This window comes from Giraffa tippelskirchi, chromosome 9, assembly GCF_054371585.1.
Source record: "Giraffa tippelskirchi isolate mGirTip1 chromosome 9, T2T-mGirTip1v1.2.pri, whole genome shotgun sequence".
Taxonomy (NCBI): Eukaryota; Metazoa; Chordata; class Mammalia; order Artiodactyla; family Giraffidae; genus Giraffa; species Giraffa tippelskirchi.
Window position 1 is genome coordinate 2,800,117 of NC_137283.1, and position 23,738 is coordinate 2,823,854.

General features: G+C 39.3%; 1 protein-coding gene and 1 pseudogene across 7 annotated transcripts in view; both read left to right on the plus strand.

The window, feature by feature from the left end:
* ZCWPW2 (zinc finger CW-type and PWWP domain containing 2) overlaps nucleotides 1-23,738 on the plus strand; it is a 134,037-nt gene that overhangs the window by 15,807 nt on the left and 94,492 nt on the right. The window contains exons 1-2 of one of the 6 annotated variants that reach the window (XM_081526964.1): nucleotides 22,291-22,528; nucleotides 23,603-23,713. The exons of 4 other annotated variants lie outside the window; for them this stretch is intronic. The gene's annotated coding sequence lies outside the window, so the exon portion shown is untranslated. Of the gene's footprint in view, nucleotides 1-22,290; nucleotides 22,529-23,602; nucleotides 23,714-23,738 lie in introns of those variants that run through there. One more of the 6 variants, XM_081526962.1, reaches the window with a different exon arrangement.
* Nucleotides 7,639-19,444, plus strand: LOC145520495 (thiosulfate sulfurtransferase/rhodanese-like domain-containing protein 3 pseudogene; annotated as a pseudogene). Its single transcript, XR_014064512.1, has 2 exons — nucleotides 7,639-8,493; nucleotides 16,926-19,444. The product of XR_014064512.1 is annotated as a thiosulfate sulfurtransferase/rhodanese-like domain-containing protein 3 pseudogene (transcript).

A 23,738-nucleotide genomic window follows, 5' to 3' on the forward strand; every position in this document is an offset into this window, starting at 1 on the left:
GTTGAAGGGACTCAGAAGAGCCAGACAACCTTGAAAAAGAGCAAAGGTGGAGGACTCACACTTACAGTTTCAAAACTTACTAGAAAATTACAGTAATCAGGACAGTTCTGTTCCACAATGCATTCTTCTGTTCATATGGTACTCTCATAGTATATTCTTATGTTAGTACCGTAAGAATGGAATACATCAGTGGAATAGAATGGTGTGTCCAGAAATAAACCCTTAGAGTTAATTGATTTTCAGCAAAGATGCCAAGATAGTTTAATGGGAAAACAGTCTTCAACAAATGTTATACTGGGACAGCTGGATAGCCACATGCAGAGAATCAAGTTGAACGTCTTTGTAATATTTTAAAAGATTAAATTAAAATGGATCATAGGGCTTAAATATAAAAGGTAAAATATTAAATTCTTAGAAGAAAATACAGGAGTAAATTTTCCTGACTTTGACTTGGGCAAAACCTTCCTATGTTGACTTCAAAATCATAGGTAACAAAAGAAAAAACAGAAAAATTGACTTCCATCAAATTTAAAAACTCTTGTGCTGCTATCAAGAACGTGAAAAGACAACATACAGAATGAGAGAAAATATTTTCAATATTTTTGAAAAGACACTGGTAATGGTCTTGTATCTAAAATGTATCTTAAAAATTAATAATAAAAGACAAGTAACCCAATTTTAAACATTGGCAGAGGAGATTTCTCTAAAGGTGATATAGCAATGGCCAAAAAGACACATGTAGATATTCAACATTAGCTATAAGAAAAACAAATCAAAACTGAAATGAGAAAACACTTCCCACCTTCTAGAATGGCTGTAATAAAAAAGATAGCAAGTGTTAGTGAGGACGTGAAGTGGGAGCCCTCATACAGTCACTGCTGGGAATGTGAAATGGTGCAGCCACTCAAGAAGACACTTGGACAGCTCCTCAGAATGTTCAGCATAGAGTCAGCCTATGACCAGGCTGTGAAAGTGCTGCACCCAATACGCCAGCAAATCTGGAAAACTCAGCAGCGGCCACAGGACTGGAAAAGATCAGTTTTCATTCCAATCCCAAAGAAAGGCAATGCCAAAGAATGTTCAAATTACTGTACAGTTGCACTCATTTCACATGCTAGCAAGGTTATGCTCAAAATCTGTCAAGCTAGGCTTCAGCAGTACATGAATCAAGAATTTCCAGATGTACAACCTGGATTTAGAAAAGGTAGAGGAACCAGAGATCAAATTGCCAACTTCACTGGATCATAGAGAAAGCAAAGAATTCCAGAAAAACATCTACTTTTGCTTCACTGACTATGCTAAAGCCTTTGACTGTGTGGATCACAACAAACTGTGGAAAATTCTTAAAGAGATGGGAATACCAGATCACCTGACCTGCCTCTTGAGAAACCTGTATGCAGGTCAGGAAGCAACAGTTAGAACTGGACATGGAACAACAGACTGGTTCCAAATTGGGAATGGAGTACATCAAGGCTGTATATTGTCACCCTGCTATTTAACTTACGTGCAGAGTACATAATGTGAAATGCTGGGCTGGATGAACCACAAGCTGGAATCAAGATTGTCAAGAGAAATATCAACAACCTCAGATATGCAAATGATACTACTTTAATGGCAGAAAGTGAAGAGGAACTAAAGAGCCTCTTGATGACAGTGAAAGAGGAGAGTGAAAAAGCTAGCTTAAAACTAGACATTCAAAAAACTAAATCATGGCATCTGGTCCCATCACTTCATGGCAAGCAGATGGGGAAAAAGTAGAAACAGTGGCAGATTATATTTTCTTGGGCTCCATAATCACCACGGACAGTGACTGCAGCCATGAAATTAAAAGATGCTTGCTTCTTGGAAGAAAAGCTATGAAAAACCTAGGCAGAGTATTAAAAAGCAGAGACATCACTGTACTGACAGAGGCCTGCATAGTCAAAGCCATGGTTTTTCCAGTATTCATGTATAGATGTGAGAGTTGGACCATAGGAAGACTGAGTGCTGAAGAATTGACGCTTTTGAATTGTGCTGGAGAAGACTCCTGAGAGTCCCTTGGGCATTAAGGAGATCAAATCAATCAATCCTAAAGTATATCAACCCTGAATATTCATTAGAAGGACTGACGCTGAAGCTGAAGCTCCAATCCTTTGGCCACCTGATGTGAAGAGCAGATTCACTGGAGAAGCCCCTGATGCTGGAAAAGACTGAGAACAAGAGGAGAAGGGGGCAACAGAAGATAAGATGGGTGGATGGCATCACCGACTCAATGGACCTGAGTTTGAGCAAACTCAGGGTGATAGTCAAGGACAGGGAAGCCTGGCATGCTGCAGTTCACTGGGTCCCAGAGAGTTGGACACTTCTTGGCGACTGAACAACAACAACAATGACCATGCTATTCCACTCCAAGTACATACCCAGGAGACACACAAACTTTCACACTTTTTTTTTTAACTTGACCAATCACTTCGTCACTTCGTTCCCTCTCTTCTGCTGTAATCTTTCAAATATAATCTTACAACACCTCCATGCTTTTTCTTCTACAAGGAGTGTTCTCAGCTCCTCCAGGTCTGCATTGTTAGCTATCTGCTAAAGTTCCCAGGAGCAAATAAAATCTCTTTCTGAGAAATAGAAACTGAGGAGGGGCAGATAAAGTGTATGTTTAATCTGTGTCTTAATCTGTGTCTTTATTTGCATGTCCTGTCAAGTGTTTTGAATGCACTTATATACTAACCGTTCTTTAGCACCTTGTAATGCCAGCTTACCTCCCCCACAGCCATGGAGTCTGCCCCTTCCTTGGGCTTTGGGAGCTTTGCTGGGTGCTGCTGCTTTGTTAAAAGCAAAACCAAAAAAGTAGTCTGGTGGAGAGCTACGGGAGACAGACAGTCATCCTAGATAAGGCGGTTGAGGAGGAGGGACTGAATAGGGGGCCAGGGGATGGCCTAGTGTACATGTCACACTGCAGGAACGTTACTGAGGGTGAGGATGGAATGGCAGCTTTTGGAAGACTATTTCTAGAAGTAAGATGTTGAGTTTTACAAGCCAAAGGTGTACTGCAGTATAGAAGGCTGCTATATTTGCAGAGCTAGGTTCTCTGGTTATCACTTGAGTGGAAGTAAATGCTGAAAGGACTTCTAGAGCTGTCTGCAGTTCCAGGAGACTCCTTCAGAGCAGGTTTGCGGCGGTGGAGTGCTGCTTGTGAAGACAGGAAAAGCTGCCTGTGGGATGAAAAACCAAAATCTAGAGTCATGTGATAGATATCAGGGCAGGCCGGTCTGAGCTCTGTGTTGAAGCCAAAGTGTAAGCTCTGTCTAGAAAGGGATGAAGAAGCCACAAGATGACTAACCTGCAAGAAGAGTTCTCATGTCGCAGTTCTGGAGCCTGCAGTCCCCTCTCCAGCACTTCTCCAGCCCTGACTTTTGTTCCAGTTACCACTCAGATGATGGCCCTCATACAACGATGGTTTCTGGTTTTAACAAGACAACTGTCTTTTCATTTTCAGCCTCACATGTTGGAAAGGGCAGGAACTATGTTGTGGGTTTATATCTTTAAAGGCATTTTGGGGAAGCCCTCCTTAACACACATCTGTTTAAGCCTCACTGCGACAGTGAGAAAGCAGCTCCTGAGAAGCTGGAGGAGCAGGGCCAGACCACCACCTTTTTCCACTGAGGAGTGATGGCTGAGGCTTATAGAAAAAGGGAACAAAAACTACTTCAATTTTGGAAAGACAGAAGTGGCTGTGTGTGTTTTCTGGGTCCGTGATGACACAGCACTAAAGACAATGCCTTAAACAACAGAAGTTATTTTCTCACAATTCTGGAGGCCGGAAGTCTGAAATCAAGTCACAGGGTTGGCTCCTTCTGAGATCCCGGAGGTCGGGCTCTGTTCCTTGGCTTCTAGGTCTTTGTCTTCTCCCTGTGTCTTCATAAGGTCTCCCCTCTGTGCTTGTCTGTGTCCAGATTTCCTCTTCTGATAGGGATACCAGTCAGACTGGATTAAGACTCACCCTAATGACTTCTTTTTAATTCAGTTACCTCTTTAAGGACCTTGTCTCTAAATACAGTTTTAGTCTGAGATACTGAAATTTAGGACTTCAACATATAAATGGGGGGGGGGCAGTTTAGGCCCTAGTAGTGTCTGTCCTGTTTTTGATTTGTATACTTGCTATTCTTCCAAAAAATCATTTCTAGAATGATAATAAATAATTCTTTTTTTCCATTTCCACAAACTCTAAAGCTGGTATCAAGTTTACTAAGAGAAGAAAGTATACATAGTGTTTAAGATACTGAATATTTCATAGGAAAGCTGAATGTAGCTATAAAGTGCTCTTACTACTTTAAATCTCATTCTAATGAATGATATTAGGGCAATTTCAGAGGACAGAGATTATGGCTTATTATGGAATTTTAGCCTTCTATATTGAGTAGCAGTGACTGAGGCATTTTTTAAAGATGATTGCTTTCCCTCATAGTAATAAATTTGTAATAATTCCATAGTCTTATCACTAGAAATATTTGTTAACAGTTTTTGAATTCAAGTTTTACCAAGGTTCTGATCACTGAAAATTTTACCACTGAAATATTGATCAGGCCACACTAAGCTTTCCAGTGTAAATACCTTGAAGGAGAAGGTTATTCCTATATATACAGAGAGGTGGCTTGACTGTCTGTATTGAGTCCTGTGTCACCTCCCTCTGTGTTAATATTTAATAAGGTGTTTAATTTAGATGAGACTTCTAAAGCAGAACCAAAGCTCCTCTTTGGGAAAACTCACATCATTTAAGATAAGGAACGCTATATGAATAGTACCAAAGCATCATCACCTAGTAGTTAATGTATTCTATTGACCTATTACACTGTATTAGCAAATAAGATATGCAGATCTTCAAGATGGCACAGAACACAGGCTTCTGCTTCTTGGGGTGCATTCCTCAGAGGGCTTACCATGTATGTCTGTAGTTGACTTTTGTTTAGATTGTGTGACTTATGATTTCACTGCAAATTTGCACAATTTAGGTTTAGCTCTGGATTTAGTTGACTCTGAAAGGTATTTATGTGTGTAGGGTGGGCATTTGGCTTGTTTTAACCTATTAAGATTTTATTTTCATTTTATATTAAAGAAAAAATTCTACTAAAAGAAAATAGATATGCATTAATACTGAGTGGACTGGTTTGGGAATGACTTTTAGTCAGGATTTCTAAACGTTCAGATGAATCCTGAAAGTCTAGCTCTTCAATTCTAAAATCTTCATTAAAAGTCTCTCATTTGAGTTCAAACAAAAGTATCTCACTGCTGCTTTTCTAAAAGTTCAAGGAGAGAAAGTCTCCAGTTCAGACTTTTTCTAATGAGGAAAGAACATTTTGCATACCTTATAAAAATGTGACTCAGTGCTTAAGTTTAAAACTGGATTTAAAAATCAGTATACATAATAATAAGCAGTGAGCCATTTTATGGGTATACTATAATTTTATAATTACTAGTCTAAAAATTCTGTACTTTTTCCTTCTGGAAAAACCTACATGCCACATGTCACAACGTACACAAACTACACGGTGAGGTGGATGGACTCTCCCGTACGTAACCTTTGAGATACAGTGTACAAATCTTAAGGGATTTCCCCACAATGTGGGAGACCCGTATTAAATCCCTGGGTCGGAGTCCTCTGGAGAAGGAAATGTCAGCCTACCCCAGCATTCTTGCCTAGAGAATTCCATGAGTAGAGGAGCCTGGCGGGCTACAGTCCATCGGGCTACGGTTCATGGGGTCACAAAGAGGAGGACTCGACTGAGTGACTAACACAGCACTGCCATATGCACATCTTAGCTATTAGTCTCTCTCTCAAGTCGTATTTGAGGTTTATTTTTACACTTTGGTCTTGGTCTTAGTGGAATATACTTGAATGTGGATCATCTCAAGTTTCATATTTATTATTAGATCCAATCACAGTCTTCTTTTCTCTTTTCCCCCTCTTTGTTTATAGAATGCACTATTATATATGGTCATACAGTTTTTAATCATATATCAGAAATCACAAATCTGTTTTGTGCTTTTTATGTTGTTAGATCCTGACACTCAGACTTTTACTAGGATATCAAATTAATTTAGTCTTATTACAAAATTTTAAAAATATAAACAGAAAAGCAATCTTGAGGCTTCCCTGCTTTCATGAAGCTCTACTACCAAGTACACTCACTTTATATTGTGTATAGTCTGAATATTAATCCCTGTGTCTGTGTATTGAAAATATTCAACCTTGTCTTTTTCTTGCTTTTCAACTTATTTTATGGTTTTAATTTTTTTTAAGTTTTATTTACACAGAAAATTTAATCTCTACATTTTCAAATTTATCATCTTTCTTTTATGACTTTTTTGTGTTCTGTGTACAAATGCATTCTTATTTCAATTCTATATACATTTGATACTTTTTACCTTACTGTTTAGTCAGCCCAGAATTTTAGTAAATGATGCTGGGTTGGGATTGAACTTTATTTTTTACTGTAAAAATCATGAATGAATGTTGAATTTCTCACTTGTTTGGGGGAGGGTAAATATGAAGGTGATCATAATGGTTTTCCTTCTCTAATCTGTAATGTGGCATGTCATGCAAACAATGCGAATAGCCCAGCAGCCCACGTGTCAGACTTGCTGGATCAGCATTACTAGAGAGCCCTCACAAGGACGGAGTCAGTAACTTAATGGTGAGCCTCCATTGCCTCCTTTCACTCTGAAGCGGAATATAGCACAATCTCGTCAGTGCATAGGGGAGCTTATCATTATAGAGCCTTTGCCCATTGAACTGGGGAGCTTCTAGTGAATAATTAAAGAAACACATGATTTGCCCTGACATGATCAGGGACCAGGATACAGTAGTAATAAAATGTGGCACAACTTTGATTCTAGCACTGTCCTGACAGCATGGCATTGAGGGTTGTTGGGAAATCGAAGACAAGTGGTTACAGTTGTGAGATGCTGCAGTAGCTCCCCATGCTTAAGTCACAGTTGGCCACACCGGGGTACACGATTGGGTTAGCAGCATCCGCTTCCCTGGCATGAAGGGGGTAGAGGTGGCACTGGTGTCCGCATGTTGTGGTTGATCAATATTGATTGTTTTGGGCTCTGGGCTATAGCCAGTTTCCATGAAGCTTTGTATGATGCCACATGTGAGGGAAGTCAGGTTGGAGGGACCAGTGTCGGACTAATTAACTATGACTTCTCACTGCCTATTTAGCCATGATCCCTTTTTCTCTTAATATTCTGATACATCTGACTTACTTTTCAGAGCTGATCTGCTTTAGCTAGGATATTTAAAATCTACTTTCCTAAATGAGATTAACATAGATTTTTCTGTTTTTACACTCTTTCTATCTGACTTTTAAACTTTTCTTTTATGTTAAATATGTACAAGATATCATCTAGGAACTTTTAAATTTTTCTATAGTTTGCAGATATGTTTCTAAAATGGTTTATTTCTGAATTTTCTCCTTTTAAAGACCCAGCTTTCGTTTTACTGATTATTGTGGACAGAATGTTTTTGAGCTCCTAAAATCATATGGTGAAGCCCTAATCTCCAGCTGTGTTTGGAGATCAGGCCTCTAAGGATAGTAGTTAGGGTGAAATGATGTCATAAAAAGTAGTGACCTAGCTCGCCGTGCGGCCGGAAGTGGAGGAGCGGGAGAACGAAGCGGTTAGCAGCGATGGTGCTGCGGTGCCTGCTGCCCTGGAGTACTTGCCGGACGATCTTCGGGTCTGCGGAGGTTGCGCTCTGGGGTTTGAAGTCAATAAAAAGCTGCCGCCACAATTTTTGTACCGCTATTTGTGAAGATGTCACTTATATGGAACTTAAAAACCTCCTGAAGTCCAAAAAAATTATGTTAATTGATGTTAGAGAGCCATGGGAAATTCATGAGTATGGAAAAATCCCTGGGTCTGTCAATATACCATTGGATGATGTAGGTGAAGCTCTACAGATGAACCCAAAAGACTTCAAAGAGAAGTACAAAGAAGTAAAGCCATCCAAATCTGACAGTCTAGTGTTTTCTTGTTTAGCTGGGGTGAGAAGCAAGAAGGCTATGGTCACAGCAATATCTCTGGGCTTTAACAGTGCTCAACACTATGCTGGAGGATGGAAGGAATGGGCAACCTATGAACTTTCAGAGAAGAAACAAGGAAATTGAATTTTGGAATACAAGCTGACCCTTCCCTTGTGTACATGCAACCCAGAATAATGGAATAGGCAAAAGAATAAAAATGTAGCCCTAGAACCATTGTTTAATGGGAAAGGGATTTTGTATAAGTCAAAAAAAAAAAAAAAAAAAGTAGTGACTTGATCTTGGAGGATTGGTTGCTTTCTCAGAAGAGACACCAGGAAGCTCGCTCGCTCTCTGGTCATGGACGAGAGAAAGGCTGTGTGAGAGCAAATACAGTGAGAAGGTAGTGATCATGAGCCAGGAGGGCTCTCATCAGAAGCCAGGTCAGCCGGAGCCTCGTGTCGGACTTCCTGCCACCAAAACTGTAAGAAAGCCAGCTTGTTTTCTGTTGTTTTAAGACTGTTATTTAAATCACCAGTCGGTTGGTTGTTTTAATGGCAGCCTACATTAATCATAACCAACTCTGTTGCTTAGTTATGAGCTTGTTTTTCACTTGTTTGTTTTCTAGCTTATTCATTTCTCTTATACATCATTTTTAAAGTTTGGGTTGCATTCTGTGAAAAACCCTTGGCTCAATCTTGCAGTTTACTGATTTTTATTTGACCATTTTAATAGTATATTATTTGATTTCTTTTTAAATTTCAGCGGTTTAAATTTCCATGATATTCTTCTATTCTTTTAAATAATGAATACCGTTTCATATCTTTCTGAAGTTAGTCGCTATTCTAAAATGCCATCCTATTTAGTTTATTAAACGTGTGTTTTTTAAGTAATGAATTATTTGTTTTGTTGCGTTTGTATCCTCTTAGTTTTGGATTTTCTCTTTGATTGCTGTGATTGAATGCTCAACTGTATACTTGAGATTATTTATGAATTCTTGGTTTACTTTAGCTTTTCTCCAAATGTGAAAGAGTGGCTGACACAGAGCTCCTGGATGGGGTGAGCCAGTCGCTGCTTCTGGGCAGTGAGAACCCTCTCTTTTTCCTGGGTATTGGTAACCTCCTGAAGCTCCTGTTTTCCCCCTTCACTCCTGGGATTGCCTGTCTCCACTCTGCCTGACAATGGACATCTCTGTTGCTTAAAGCCTGACCTGAGCAGAGGTGACCCTTGTGCTGTACTTAGTACCCAACAAGTCATTCTCTTGTTGTCCCAGAGTCTCCTGCATTCATTATCTTAGCACACCCTTGGACCAGCGTACATCTTTGTGGGAGTTTTTTTCTGTGGGTGTGTTGGGCTGTGGGGTCCTCCTCTTCATTCCATGTATCTTTTTTTTCATTCCATGTGTTTTCTTTCTTGAAAGGATTTCTCATAGTTTCTGGAGACCTGAGGATATTGCTTCCTTATTACTATTATTATATCTTTAAGGGCATATGGAGATCAGTTAAGTTCAGTCACTCAGTCATGTCTGACTCTTTGCGACCTCATGGACCTGCAGCATGCCAGGCTTCCCTGTCCATCACCATCTCCCGGAGCTTGCTCAAACTCGTGTCCATCAAGTCGGTGATGCCATCCAACCACCTCATTCTCTCCTGTCCCCTTCTCCTCCTGCCTTCAATCTTTCCCAGCATCAGGGTCTTTTACAATGAGTCAGTACTTTGCATCAGGTGGCCAAAATATTGGAGCTTCAGCTTCAGCATCAGTCCTTTCAATGAATATTCTGGACTGATTTCCTTTAGGGTTGGCTGGTTTGATTTCCTTGCAGTCCAAGGGATTCTCAAGAGTCTTCATCAACACCACAGTTCAAAAGCATCAATTCTTCGGTGCTTAGCCTGCTTTATGGTCCAACTCTTGTATCCATACATGACTATTGAAAAAACCATAGCTTTGACTATACGGACCTTTGTAGGCAACGTAATGTCTCTGCTTTTTAATATGCTGTTCAGGTTGGTCATAGCTTTTCTTCCTAGAAGCAAGCGTCTTTTAATTTCATGGCTGCAGTCACCATCTGCAGTGATTTTGGAGCCCAAGAAAATAAAGTCTGTCACTGTTTCCCCATTTATTTGCCATGAAGTGATGGGACCAGATGCCATGATCTTAGGTTTTTGAATGTTGAGTTTTACGCCAACTTTTTCACTCTCCTCTTTCACTCTCATCAAGAGGCTCTTTAGTTCCTCTTCGCGTTCCGCTATAATGGTGGTGTCATCTGCATATCTGAGGTTATTGATATTTCTCCTGGCAATTTTGATTCCAGCTTGTGCTTCATCGAGCCTGGCATTTTGCATGATGTGCTCTGCATATAAGTTAAATAAGCAGGGTGACAATACACAGTCTTGACATACTCCTTTCCCAGTTTGGAACCAGTCTGTTGTTCCATGTCCGGTTCTAACTGTTGCTTATTGACCTGCATACAGATTTCTCAGGAGGCGGGTAAGGTGATCTGGAGATAAAATCTTCTTTAATTTCCAGGCACTTTGTGGTGGCATGAGAAGGCTTTGGCTTGTATTTAGTTGCCCATCTTGAACCAATCTCTAAAAAGGCTATATTTTAGAAATTGGTTTATTTTGATTTAATTTCAGACTTACAGAAAAGTTTCAGAAACAGAAGAGAGAATTTCCAGTTGCTTAACACCCAACTTCCCAAATATTCTCAATGTTAACATTTGAAAGTAATGATTCTGGAAAATATATAATTCAACATATATTTGAGAATCATTTAAGTAAGTTGTGGTATTACTGAAAATTGCAGATTAGGGAAGTTTAAAAAAATCTATTCCTTCACTGAAGCAGTGATTAAACTGGGGGGAAAATACTGTTAAAATTAGCTCTTTTGGATCTCTGGAGTCTAATTTTGGAATCTGATAAAAACTTGACAACACCCAGAAGATTGCTTACTAAAGAAAGCAGCTGCTGTATTTCGTTAAGTGAGCTACTTTCCCATGTGTTAGGGTAATTCCTGAGTAACGCAACCAACAGAGTATGTGTGCGTGTGTGTATACACAGAGAGAAATTCATTTTTAAGGAACTGGCTCATATGATTGTGGTGTCTTAATAAGTCCAAAATGTGATGGGGTAGGCCAGCAGGCTAGAGACTCAGGAAGGAGTTGCATTTCAAGTCCAAAGGCAGTTAGTTCTGCTACAAAATTCCTTCTTGCTTAGGAGAGGTCAGTTGTTTTTCTGTTAATGCCTTTGACTGATTAAATAAGACCTGTCCACATTGTGAGGGGTAATCTGCTTTACTCAGAACCTATCAATTTAAAGGTTAATCTCATCTAAAAAAAATCACCTTCACACAGCAACATCTAGAATAATCCTTGACCAGATATCTAGGTACCCTGACCCAGCCAAGCTGACACATAAGACTAACAATGGTTAGTTTCAACACCACCTGCTATCGCCCATTGCCAGCTCACAGGTGGCCATGGGAATGGCAGCTCACATGTGCAGTGTGTTAGTGCCACGCTAGTTGACCACACACAGCAAAGAGTACAACCTTTACAAAAACTTGTAGGTGCAATCTGTTTCAACCACTTGATACTTCAGTATGCTGTTTCCAAAAACAGACATATTTTTATTCTTACATGACTACAAGGTAGTTACCCAAATCATCAATTTAACTTTGATGAAATATTATTACTATGTGGATACATTTTAAAGGCTCTTGTTATATAGTTCAAAATTTCCTTCCCAAGGTTTCTACCAGTTTATACTTTTGTCAATAGTATGTGAGGATTTCAAGTAATTCTTTACAATGTTAGAATTGTAGACTTACATAGTTTTAAACTTTGTAGACTGATACACAGTGTCTTCAGATTCATCCCAGTAGAACCCCATCTCTTTTTGTTACTATAGTCCTCACCTTCCTTATCTGTATTTTGGATTTTCTTCATGGAATTTTCCTAAGAATAAAAAAGAAAAAGTTTACAACTCTGGAAGAGTTGGGGGAACTTCCAGACTTGACTATCCCTGCCACAAAAGCATTTTTATTACTATAACGGTTCTTTATTACATATACTTATTTTTTAATTTATCTTTATAACCTCTCATGAAATATAATTTTACAGATAAAATTATGAGGTTAAATGTCTTTCCCAGTTATACAACTATTGCATTGGTAGATTGTACACTCCTCTTTGACTGCCTGACTTCAGAGCTGATAACATTATAATCATATTGGGCTGCTTAGGTGGGAAGGACAGTGAAACACTCTGTGAACATTTGCCAAAGAGAATTCATATCTGGTATATTTAATTGTCTTGAGGACAGTGATCAAAGCATCTCTCATGAAAGATGATAGAAGGTATTAGACTTCTATCAGAAGGCTCCAGATGGGGATTGAAGGAGATGAAGAATGTTGGATGTTAAAATTTGGCAAGAAATACAGATTTTAGACTAATATGATTGCCAAATTAAAGGATGTTGTATGTTAACTGGAGACAGAATAAACACTGACAACCAGCACGTGCTACAAAGCTGATAAAGTTTAGCAAGTCTTCAGAGCTGACAAGATTTAACACAGATGTGATGAAAGGGGCGCTGGTGAGATTTGACTCTGATACATGGTTAAGAAATACAGGAGAGGAGCTGATAATTCAGCAAGGGGGAACAGAAGGCTTTTGAGGAGTAACAGCCAGAATGGCTAAATGAAGAAATACGGGAGATTGGTTCACAGTAGAGGAGTAGAAGGACATGTGCTCATCCTCTCCTGCAGGAGCACCAAAATCGCAACTAGCTGCTGACCAACCATTGGCAGGCGGATGCTGGAGCCCACCAAAAAGAGAAACCCCGTGTCCAAAGGAAAAGGAGAAGCTGCAGCAGGACAGTACGAGGGGCGAAATCATGATAAAGTCAAACCCCGTACCCACTGGGATTTCCTGGTGGCTCAGGTGGTAAGGTATCTGCCTGTAATGTGGGAAACCTGGGTTTGATCTCTGGATCAGGAAGATCCCCTGGAGAAGGGAACAGTTACCCACTCCAGTATTCTTTCCTGGAGAATCCCATGTACAGAGGAGCCTGGCAGGCTACGGTCCATGGGGTTGCTAAGAGTTGGACACGACTGAGCAACTAACACTTTCACTTTCATACCCACTGATGGGCAACCCACAAACTGGAGAACAATAATACTAAAGAAGTTCTCCCCCTGTTGTTAAGGTTCTGAGCCCCACATCAGACTTCACAGCCTTGGGATCCAACAAAGACATTAGGAATCCCCAGGGAATGTGACTTTGAAGACTAGTCGCATTTGATTACGGGACTTCCACAGAACTGGGGAAAACAGAGACTCTGCTTTTAGCACAAATAAAATCTTGTGCACACCAAGACCCAGGAGAAAGGAGCACTGACCCCACAATAAACTGAACCAGACATACCTGCTAGTGTTGGAGGGTCTCCTGTGGAGGTGTGGGTCGGCAGTGGCTTGCCGCAGGGATGAAGTCACTGGCAGCAGCAGTCTGGGGGTGCCCCTTAGCATAAGCTGTCTTGGAGGTTGCCATTAGTCCTATCCATAGAACCTGCAGACTCCAGGGCTGTGTTGCCTCAGGCCAGACAACTAACAGGGAGGGAGGGCAGCCCCATCCATCAGGTTATGACCAAATGAAACCTTTACTGAGCAAGGCCCTGCCCACTAGAGCAAGACCTAGGTATTCAACCAGAGGTCCCTCCCACCAGAAAACTTACATAGGCCTCTTTGCCTCATCCATCAGAGGGCAGACAGAAGAAGCAAGAAGAACCATGACTCCACAGCTGCTAGAATGAAAACCACATCACAGAAAGTTATTCAAAATGAACAGCCAGATGGTTATATTCCAGATGAAGGGACGAGATAAACCCCAGAGAAACAACTAAATGAAGTGAAGATAGATGACTTTCCAGAAAAAGAATTCAAAATAATGATAGTGAAGATGATCCAGGATCTCAGAAGAAGAATGGAGAAGATGCAGGAAATGTTTACTGAAGACCTAGAAGAAAGGGAGAACACACAGAGATGAGCAACTCATTAGAAGGAATCAGTAGCAGAATAACTGAGGTGGAAGAATGGATGAGCGCCTGGAAAATAGGATGGAAGAAATCACTGCCACAAAACAATATTGAGAAAAGAATGAAAAAAAAAAAAAGAAGACAGCCTAAGAGTCCTCTGGGACAACATTAAATGTACTAACATTCACATTATATGGGTCCCAGAACGAGAAGAGAAGAGAAAGGACCTGAGAAAGTATTTGAAGAGATAGTAGCTGAAAACTTCCCTAACATGGGAAAGGAAATAGTTAACCAAGTCCAGGGAGCACAGAGAGCCCCAGGCAGGATAAACTCAAGGAGGACCACACCAACACACAGAGGAATCCAGCTGACAAAGATAAAATATTAAAAGGGAACTCCTACCAGGTTATCAGCTGATTTCTCAACAGACACTCTACAAGCCAGAATGGAATGGCACGGTATATTCAAAGTGATGAAAGGGAAGAACCTACAACCAGGAATACTCTACCCAGCAAAGACTCTCATTCAGATTTGACAGAGAAATCAAAAGCTTTCCAGACGAGCAAAAGTTAAGAGAATTCAGCACCACCAAACCAGCTTTACAACTAATACTAAAGGAACTTCTCTAGGCAGGAAACACAGAGAAGGGAAAGATCTACAGAAAATAAACCCAAAATGATTTAAGAACATGGTAATAGAATCATACATATTGATATTTGTCTTAAATGTAAAAGGACTAAATCCATCAGCCAAGAAACATAGACTGGCTAAGTGGATGAACACGTGCATGTTTGTTACCACATCACTTCTACTTACCATGTCATTCTACCCCTCAGTTCAGTTCAGTTCAGTTCAGTCACTCGGTCGTGTCCAACTCTCTGCGACCCCATGAATTGCAGCACGCCAGGCCTCCCTGTCCATCACCAACTCCCGGAGTCTACCCAAACCCATGTCCATCGAGTCGGTGATGCCATCCAACCATCTCATCCTCTGTCGTCCCCTTCTCCTCCCGCCCCCAATCCTACCCAGCATTAGGGTCTTTTCCAATGAGTCAACTCTTCGCATGAGGTGGCCAAAGTATTGGAGTTTCAGCTTCAACATCAGTCCTTCCAATGAACACCCAGGATTGATCTCCTTTAGGATGGATTGATTGGATCTCCTGGCAGTCCAAGGGACTCTCAAGAGTCTTCTCCAACACCGCAATTCAAAAGCATCAGTTCTGCGGCGCTCAGCTTTCTTCACCGTCCAACTGTCACATCCATACATGACCACTGGAAAAACCATAGCCTTGACTAGACGGACTTTTGTTGGCAAAGTAATGTCTCTGCTTTTAAATACACTGTCTAGGTTGGCCATAACCTTCCTTCCAAGGAGTAAGCGTCTTTTAATTTCATGGCTGCAATCACCATCAGCAGTGATCTTGGAGCCCAAAAAAATAAAGTCTGACGCTGTTTCCACTGTTTCCCCATCTCAAATTATATGTAATTATTTTATATTGTTAGATTAATCCTGTTCCCATTATGGCTTGCAATTGTAATTATCTTTTATTTTTTGTCTGGCTATTGATTGTGAAAATTGATAAACATCTTTTACTATTGTGATTATGTAATTATTATTCATTTGATACCATGTATCATGATTGGTCAACAGGAAATAATAGAATATCATGAAAACTACCATTTAATAGAAAAACTTATAATCACTTCTTAAAATCCAGATGCACGTTAGAATTATTGTGGAACTTTTTGAAAAATAAAAATGCCCAGATATTGTTTTTTCTCCAAAGCTTCAGATATGATTCTTAAGAGCAGCCATGTTTAAAAACAACTGGACTATATGATGATCTTTTACCTTTATCTAGTTTGTTTCACTTTTTCTATTCATAGTCAGTGCTCTCATTTCATTTAGTTTATGTTTTCCAATTTCACCGTCTCTTTTTTTATTGTTGTTCTTTCTCAAGCCTTTATCAAGTGTAGTAGAAAAGCTTTTATATACATATATGTGTATATATATGTATAGTATGTATAATATACACATTTTAGAAAATGTATGAATTTTTGCCTAGATAAAAATTTGAGACATTTTGATTCCACTTGTTTGACTGAGTATGAATAGAATGCTAGATTTCTAATTTATATTCACTTGAAACTTTGACATAGGTCCATTTATTCTGGCAATTAATATTACTGCTAAAAATCTAGAAACCTTATAAGCTTAGTGATTTTTAAAAAATTTTGATGAGCCTTGAAACTTCTAATCCAATTCTGAGAATATAAAGAAATACTGTGTTGTAAAAAAAAATTAAGAAATTAATATGTGATACAGTATGATTAACTAAAGTACAGATATTTTTCAAATATCACAAAATTTTATGCTAGTGTCCATTATTTGTTTCCATACATTGTATTTAGTTGCTTTAGTTTCATGCACCAAATTCTGATAACTTCTCTTTTCATTTTTATTCTGTTGTTAATATTTTTCTAATTTTCCTTGTTATGACTTAGATACATCCATCATTTAAAAGTGAGCATTTAATTTCCAAATACATGCGGTTTTTAAAATATATTTGGTATTAATTTTTCATTTAAATGCTTTCTTCTCTCCAGTCACCCTCTCTGTTTTTCTAGTCTTCTAACTTGATTGAGGCTTTCAGTGGCTAAGGCAAAGATCTCTCTTGGTAAATGTCACATAGCATTTGAAAATATGTGGGTTATTTTCAGATATCCTTTTCAGATATTGATTTTTAATATAATTCTACAGTAATAAGAATTGACTCTGTGTGATTTCAATGCCTTTAGACTAAGAAGTTTTTGCATCTTGTTTTATGTCCCTGGGTATGTTCCAAAACTAACACCCAAAAAAAACAATGTCCTTTTCATTATAGGGGACTGGAATGCAAAACTAGGAAATCAAGAGATACCTGAAGTAACAGGCAAATATGGCCTTGAAGTATAGAATGAAGCAGGGAAAAGGCTAACAAGAATTTTGCCAAGAAAATGCACTGGTCATAGCAAACACCCTCTTCCAACAACGCAAGAGAAGACTCTAAACATGGACATTGACCAGATGGTCAATACTGAAATCAGATTGATTATATTCTTTGCAGCCAAAGATGCAGAAGCCCTATACAGTCAGGAAAAATAAGACCGGGAGCTGATTGTGGCTCAGATCATTAATACCATATTGCCAAATTCAGAATTAAATTGAAAAAAGTAGGGAAAACCACTAGACCATTCAGGTATGACCTAAATCAAATCCCTTATAATTATACAATGGAAGTGACAAATAGATTCAAGGGATTAAATCTGAAGGACAGAGTGCCTGAAGAACTATGGACAGAGGTTCATGACATTGTACAAGAGGCAGTAATCAAGACCATCCCCAAGAAAAAGAAATGCAAAAAGACAAAATGGTTGTCTGAGGAGGCCTTACAAATAGCTGAGAAAAGAAGAGAAGCTAAAGGCAAAGGAGAAAAGGAAAGATATACCCATTTGAATGCAGAGTTCCAAAGACCAAAGACAGATAAGAAAGCCTTCCTCAGTGATAAATGCAAAGAGATGGAGGAAAACAATAGAATGGGAAAGACTAGAGATCTCTTCAAGAAAATTAGAGATACCGAGGGAACGTTTCATGCAAAGATGGACACAATAAAGGACAAAAACGGTATGGACCTAACAGAAGCAGAAGATATTAAGAAGAAGTGGCAAGAATACACAGAAGAACTGTACAAAAAAGATCTTCATGACCCAGACAACCACGATGGTGTGATCACTCACCTAGAGCCAGACATCCTGGAATGTGAAGTCAAATGGGTCTAAGGAAGAATCACTACAAACAAAGCTAGTGGAGGTGATGGAATTCCAGTTGAGCTATTTCAAATCCTAAAAGATGATGCCATGAAAGTGCTGCACTCAATATGTCAGCAAATTTGGAAAACTGAGCAGTGGCCACAGGCCTGGATAAGGTCAGTTTTCATTCCACTCCCAAAGAAAGGCAATGCCAAAGAATGCTCAGACTACCACACAATTGCACTCATCTCACACGCTAGCAAAGAAATGCTCAACATCCTCCAAGCCAGGCTTCAACAGTACATGAACCGTGAACTTCAGATGTTCAAGCTGATTTAGAAAAGGCAGAGGAACCAGACATCAAATTGCCAACACCCGTTGCATCATCAAAAAAGCAAGAGAGTTCCAAAAAAACATCTACTTCTGCTTTATTGACTATGCCAAAGCCTTTGACTGTGTGGATCACAACAAACTGTGGAAAATTCTGAAAGAGATGGGAATACCAGACCACCTTACCTGCCTCCTGAGAAATCTGTATGCAGGTCAAGAAGCAACAGTTAGAACCGAACAGGGAACAGCAGACTGGTTCCAAATCGGGAAAGGAGTACATCAAGGCTGTATATTGTCACCCTGCTTATTTAACTTATATGCAAAGTACATCATGAGAAATGCTGGGCTCGATGAAGCACAAGCTGGTTTCAAAAATTGCTGGGAAAAATATCAATAACCTCAGATATGAAGATGACATCACCCTTATGGCAGAAAGCAAAGAAAAACTAAAGAGCCTCTTGATGAAAGAGAAAGAGGAGAGTGAAAAAGTTGGCTTAAAGCTCAACATTCAGAAAACCAAGATCATGGCATCTGATCCCATCACTTCATGGCAAATAGATGGGGAAACAATGGAAACAGTGACAGACTTTATTTTTTGGGACTCCAGAATCACTGCAGATGGTGACTGCAGCCATGAAATTAAAAGATGCTCACTCCTTAGAAGAAAAGCTATGACCAACCTAGATAGCATATTATAAAGCAGAGACATTACTTTGCCTACAAAGGTCCGTCTAGTCAAAGCTATGGTTTTTCCTGTAGTCATGTGTGGAGGTGAAAGTTAGACTATAAAGTTGGGGTATAAAGAAAGCACTGAAGAATTGATGCTTTTGAACTCTGTTGTTGGAGAAGACTCTAGAGAGTCCCTTGGACTGCAAGGAGATCCAACCAGTCCATCCTAAAGGAAATCAGTCCTGAAGATTCATTGGAAGGACTGATGCTGAAGCTCCAATACTTGGGCCACCTGATGCGAAGAACTGACTCATTTGAAAAGATCCTGATGCTGGGAAAGATTGAAAGCAGGAGGAGAAGGGGACGACAGAGGGTGAGGTGGTTGGATGGCATCACCGACTTGATGGGCATGAGTCTGAGTAAGCTCTGGGAGTTGGTGATGGACAGCGAAGCCTGCCAATGCTGCAGTCTGTGGGGTCACAAAGGGTCGGACATGACTGAGTAACTGAACTGAACTGATGTTCCAGTGTCTCCTGGTTTATAGTCTGTGGGAACTTGAATTAGAATTTGTATCCTACTGTTGTGTGAAAATTATATAAATCTTAATTATCTTGAATTGGTTTATAGTGCTTCTTAAGGTCTACTATATCCTTCTATTTTTCGGTCTATTCTGTTAATTTTTGAAAGGTTTATATTGAAACTCCAACTAAAAAATCTTAATTTATCGGCTTAAAAAATAATTATATGTTGAAACTCGATGTAACTTTGTTCTGTATTTTCCAAATCGCCTGTAAATGAGTTGTCATACTTTCATAGTTTGAAAAATGAAGAAGAAGAAAAAAATATGAAAACTGAACAAATTTTTAGAGATCATCCAGTCCTCCTTCTTTCCCTTATAGTTGGAAACACTGAGCCCTCTTGAGATTATAAATGTAGGAAGTTGCATGGTGATAGAAACTGCATTGTTTGACTCCTAAGTTCTGATGTTTTCTTTACTGTCTCTTTAATATTATGAAATTTTAATTTATAATATTAAAATTATCTTTTCTCACTTTAAATTCTCTTTGGAAGTAAGAAGATTCAGTATTGTAGTCATACAGTCATTGTTTACAAGTGAGATATCAGAATTCCCTGGTAGTACAATGGATAAGGATCACCCTCTCAATTCAGAGGACATGGGTTTGGTCTCTGGTCTGGGAAGATTCCTCATGATGCAAAGCAACTAAGCTCATGCACCACAACTACAGAAGCCCTCACACCCTAGAACCTGTGTGCCACGCTAATGAGCCCACAAGCTGCCACTCCTGAAGCCCAGGTGCCTAGAGCTTGTGCTCAGCGACAAGAAGAGGCACCACAGCCAGGAGTAGCCCCGCTCACCGCAGCTAGAGAAAGCCCCCATAAAGCAACGAGACCCATTGCAGCCGTTGATTAATTAACAAAGAAGGAGATATCATCTAGAAATGGAAGTGACGAAAATTGAAACTATAATGTTGAAATTCCCCAAGTGTCAGATAGTGGTACAGAAACTGTTAGTTTTCTCAAACTCAGAAGAGTTGCGTCATCTGGGTTAGTCTGTATTTCAGATGTATGTACTTAACAACAGTGTTGGAGAGCAAAATAATAATGACAACTTTTTTTGTTTGGAGGAACAATCATTATTTTTCTCAGTCACATACAAACAATAAAAGCAATTTCTATTATAAGTAGCCATTTGTCTTCATTCCTATTCTGTATGTATTTATTCACACTGTCTCATTAAATTCTGAGATTATTCAGAACTCCTTGGATATGTTGTAATTTTACCATCTGGGATACATCAGTCATAAAATACATATACATTGTAATAAAAACTGATGCTTCATAAGAATTCATATTGGCTATACTCCATATCTAAAACCTTTGTTCTGTTGAACAATGGAACTGTGTAATATTTCAATTCAAAAAGAATTGATCTTGTTTTCTAATTTTTTTCAGACTCTGCTATAACACTAAAGTAACATTCATGGAATGCAGAAATCTTTGGAGAATTTATGTAAAATCCATGTTATTTTTCTTTAGCTCATGAATTTCACTTTAATGCTACAAATCTCTATAATAATTGTACTATATTAAGTTATTTAGAACAGTTTAGTGGGCTTCTACAGACCTTGGTGGTCTCCTTATTAAATTCCATATAACTAGTAATACGTTGTGATGTATTGTGATAGATAAAAAATTGCTCACTAGCCCCTTTCTCATCTGTTAATATATTTAACTTGTTCCCGATGCTCCACAGATACAGAGAAGAAATAGAGCAAAATTAGGGAAGTGATATGAATGATTCCTGCATGCAAAATGCTATTCGGGCATTGGGGGATCAACAGAGAACAATGTTTCTAATATCAAATCATTTTTTACTGAAGATTCAAAATAATATCCCTGTCCTCAGAGAGGATACAGTCAAGTGGTGGGAATTAGGTAGTAAACATCATTTTAATATGTCACACAATATTGTAAATACCAGAAGTTGAGAGGATGTGAACATCAAGCAGGGAGAAATTGCAACTGGTTGAGGACATCCAAGAAGACTTCTTGAAAGACATGGTATTTGAGGTGGGTCTTGAAAGTTGGCAATTTACAGGTTATGCTAGAGCAAGGAGGATACATGAGCAAAGAAAAAGAGAATACATTGGATATTTTGGGGGAATAACAAATAGTGTAAATTGATGTTGTTTGGAAGATGAATAAAGTGATGCTAGCTAGCTACCATTTAATGAACACCTGCATGCTGTGCTTCTTGCCACATACCCTGCATGCATTATTTTATAGAACCTTCGGAATACTTTATGAGGTGGTGCTAGTGTTATTCCCACTTTCCAGATGGAAAGATATGAAATGACTTGCTGAAGGTCATACAGCTATTAAATTGATGTTTTTAGATCTTAGTCTAAGTCTGACTGGTAATAAAATTCATAATCTTAACTATTTCACTATAGAGTTACATTGTGGAAAATTGAAAGTGGGGACATTATTTCCAACTATGTTAGCAGTGGCAAACTATATATATTTTTAGCAAAAGTACCTTATTGTGAGTTTCCAAGATTAATCTGTTACTGGTGAGTTGAAAGAATTAATATGGGGAGAGAGAGAGTAGACAGATTGGTTAGTAGGCTGTTTAGAGCAGTCTGAATGAACTGGTGAGGAACTGAGCTGTGTTTGCAGCAGTAAGATTAGAAAGGGGGAAACACACAGACACCCTTTTAATTTTGTAACTCGTAACAAAGTGACAGCTATTTCAATGGAGGGGATAAGGAAGTAGGCATTTTCAAAGTTGACCCTTGCCGACATTTGAATCTAGGTAACGGATGGATGATTGGATGGCATCAGCAATGCAATGGACATGAGTTTGAGTCGACTCCGGGAGTTGGTGATGGACACAGGGAAACCTGGCGTGCTGCAGTCCATGGGGTTGCGAAGAGTTGGACATGACTGAGTGACTGAACTGAACTGAACAGTAATGTGAAAGAGAAACTGTTTTGAAGGAAAAGAAAACTCCATTTGGCCCAGTTCAGTGTGCTTGAGTAAATCCAGGTGTCAAAATTACGTAGCATGGTGTGCTGGTGAGACTTGAGATAGAATTCAGGGATTGAAGTGAGTTGGTAGCGATTTGCATGGGAGAGAGCGTGGAAGCTACTTGAGTGAAATCTCCAAGGAAGAAAATGTAAGTGAAGTTTGAAGACAGAGCCTTAGAAAGGCTTATTCGGGCCGAAGGGAGAGAAAGGGCAACTGGTCAAGGAATCAGTAGTGGTTAGAGGTTTAAGAGTAAGCCTTTGGATTAGGTGATTATAAAACCTTTGGTTTCCTTTAAAAGAAACTTGGCAAAAATCAGGTGGTCAAGCATTTAAGAGTTGAATAGAGGTCTAGGACTTATGGTACCTAGTTTATACTCTCACTTTTTGTTATGTGACTCTAGAATTTTCCCTAGAGGAATAGACCCAAATTTCATATTGTGTATCTAGCTGACACAGAAGCATTTTAAAATCAAGACCCCAAAGACTATTATTTCTGTTTGCCAAACCTCAAGCTTGCCCCATATTTGTGTACCCCTACTTGGTTGTTAACTCCACTTTTCATCCATTTACCCAAAATGGATGTCTAAGATTTATGTGCCGCTGTCTTCCTTTACCACTAAGAACCTTCCCCTTGGTTTCAAAACATTTTCAATAATGTTTGACTGATTATTGCTATAGACTGAATGTTTGCGTCCCCCCCAAAACATGATGATATTAGGAAGTGTTAGGATCGTATTAGGGAGGTGATAATGTAGTGAGGGCAGAACTCTCATGAATGGAATTAATTCACTTATAAAAAGAGAACCTCAAAAGTACCTTGCCCGTTCCTCCAAATGAGGTTACTACAGAAAGCAGCCATTTATGAACCATTAGTGGGTGTTTTCTAGATAACAGATATATCACTGCCTTGATCTTGGATTCCTCAGCCTCCAGATCTGTGAGAGATAAATTTCTGCTGTCTTGTCAGTCGCCCGGGCTGGTATTTTTCTTATTGCAGTCCAGACAGACAAAGACAGAAACTGGTACTGAGGGGAGACTGCTGTAATAAATACCTAAACATGTGGCAGTGGCTTTGAAATTGGGTAAAAGGTAGAGGCTGGGAGAGTTTTGAGGTTCATTCTAGAAAAAGCCTGTGCTGTGCTAAGCTGCTTCAGTCATGTCTGACTCTTTGTGACCCTATGGACCATAACCCACCTGGCTCCTTTGTCCATGGAATTCTCTAGGCAAGAGTACTGGAGTGAGTTGCCGTGTCCTCCTCCAGAGAGGAAAAGACTACGTTGCTACAAATGAATGGATTGTCAAGGGCAGCTGTGATGCAAGCCCAGAAAGGAAAGGTGAGAACTGTAGAGAAAGCTTCAG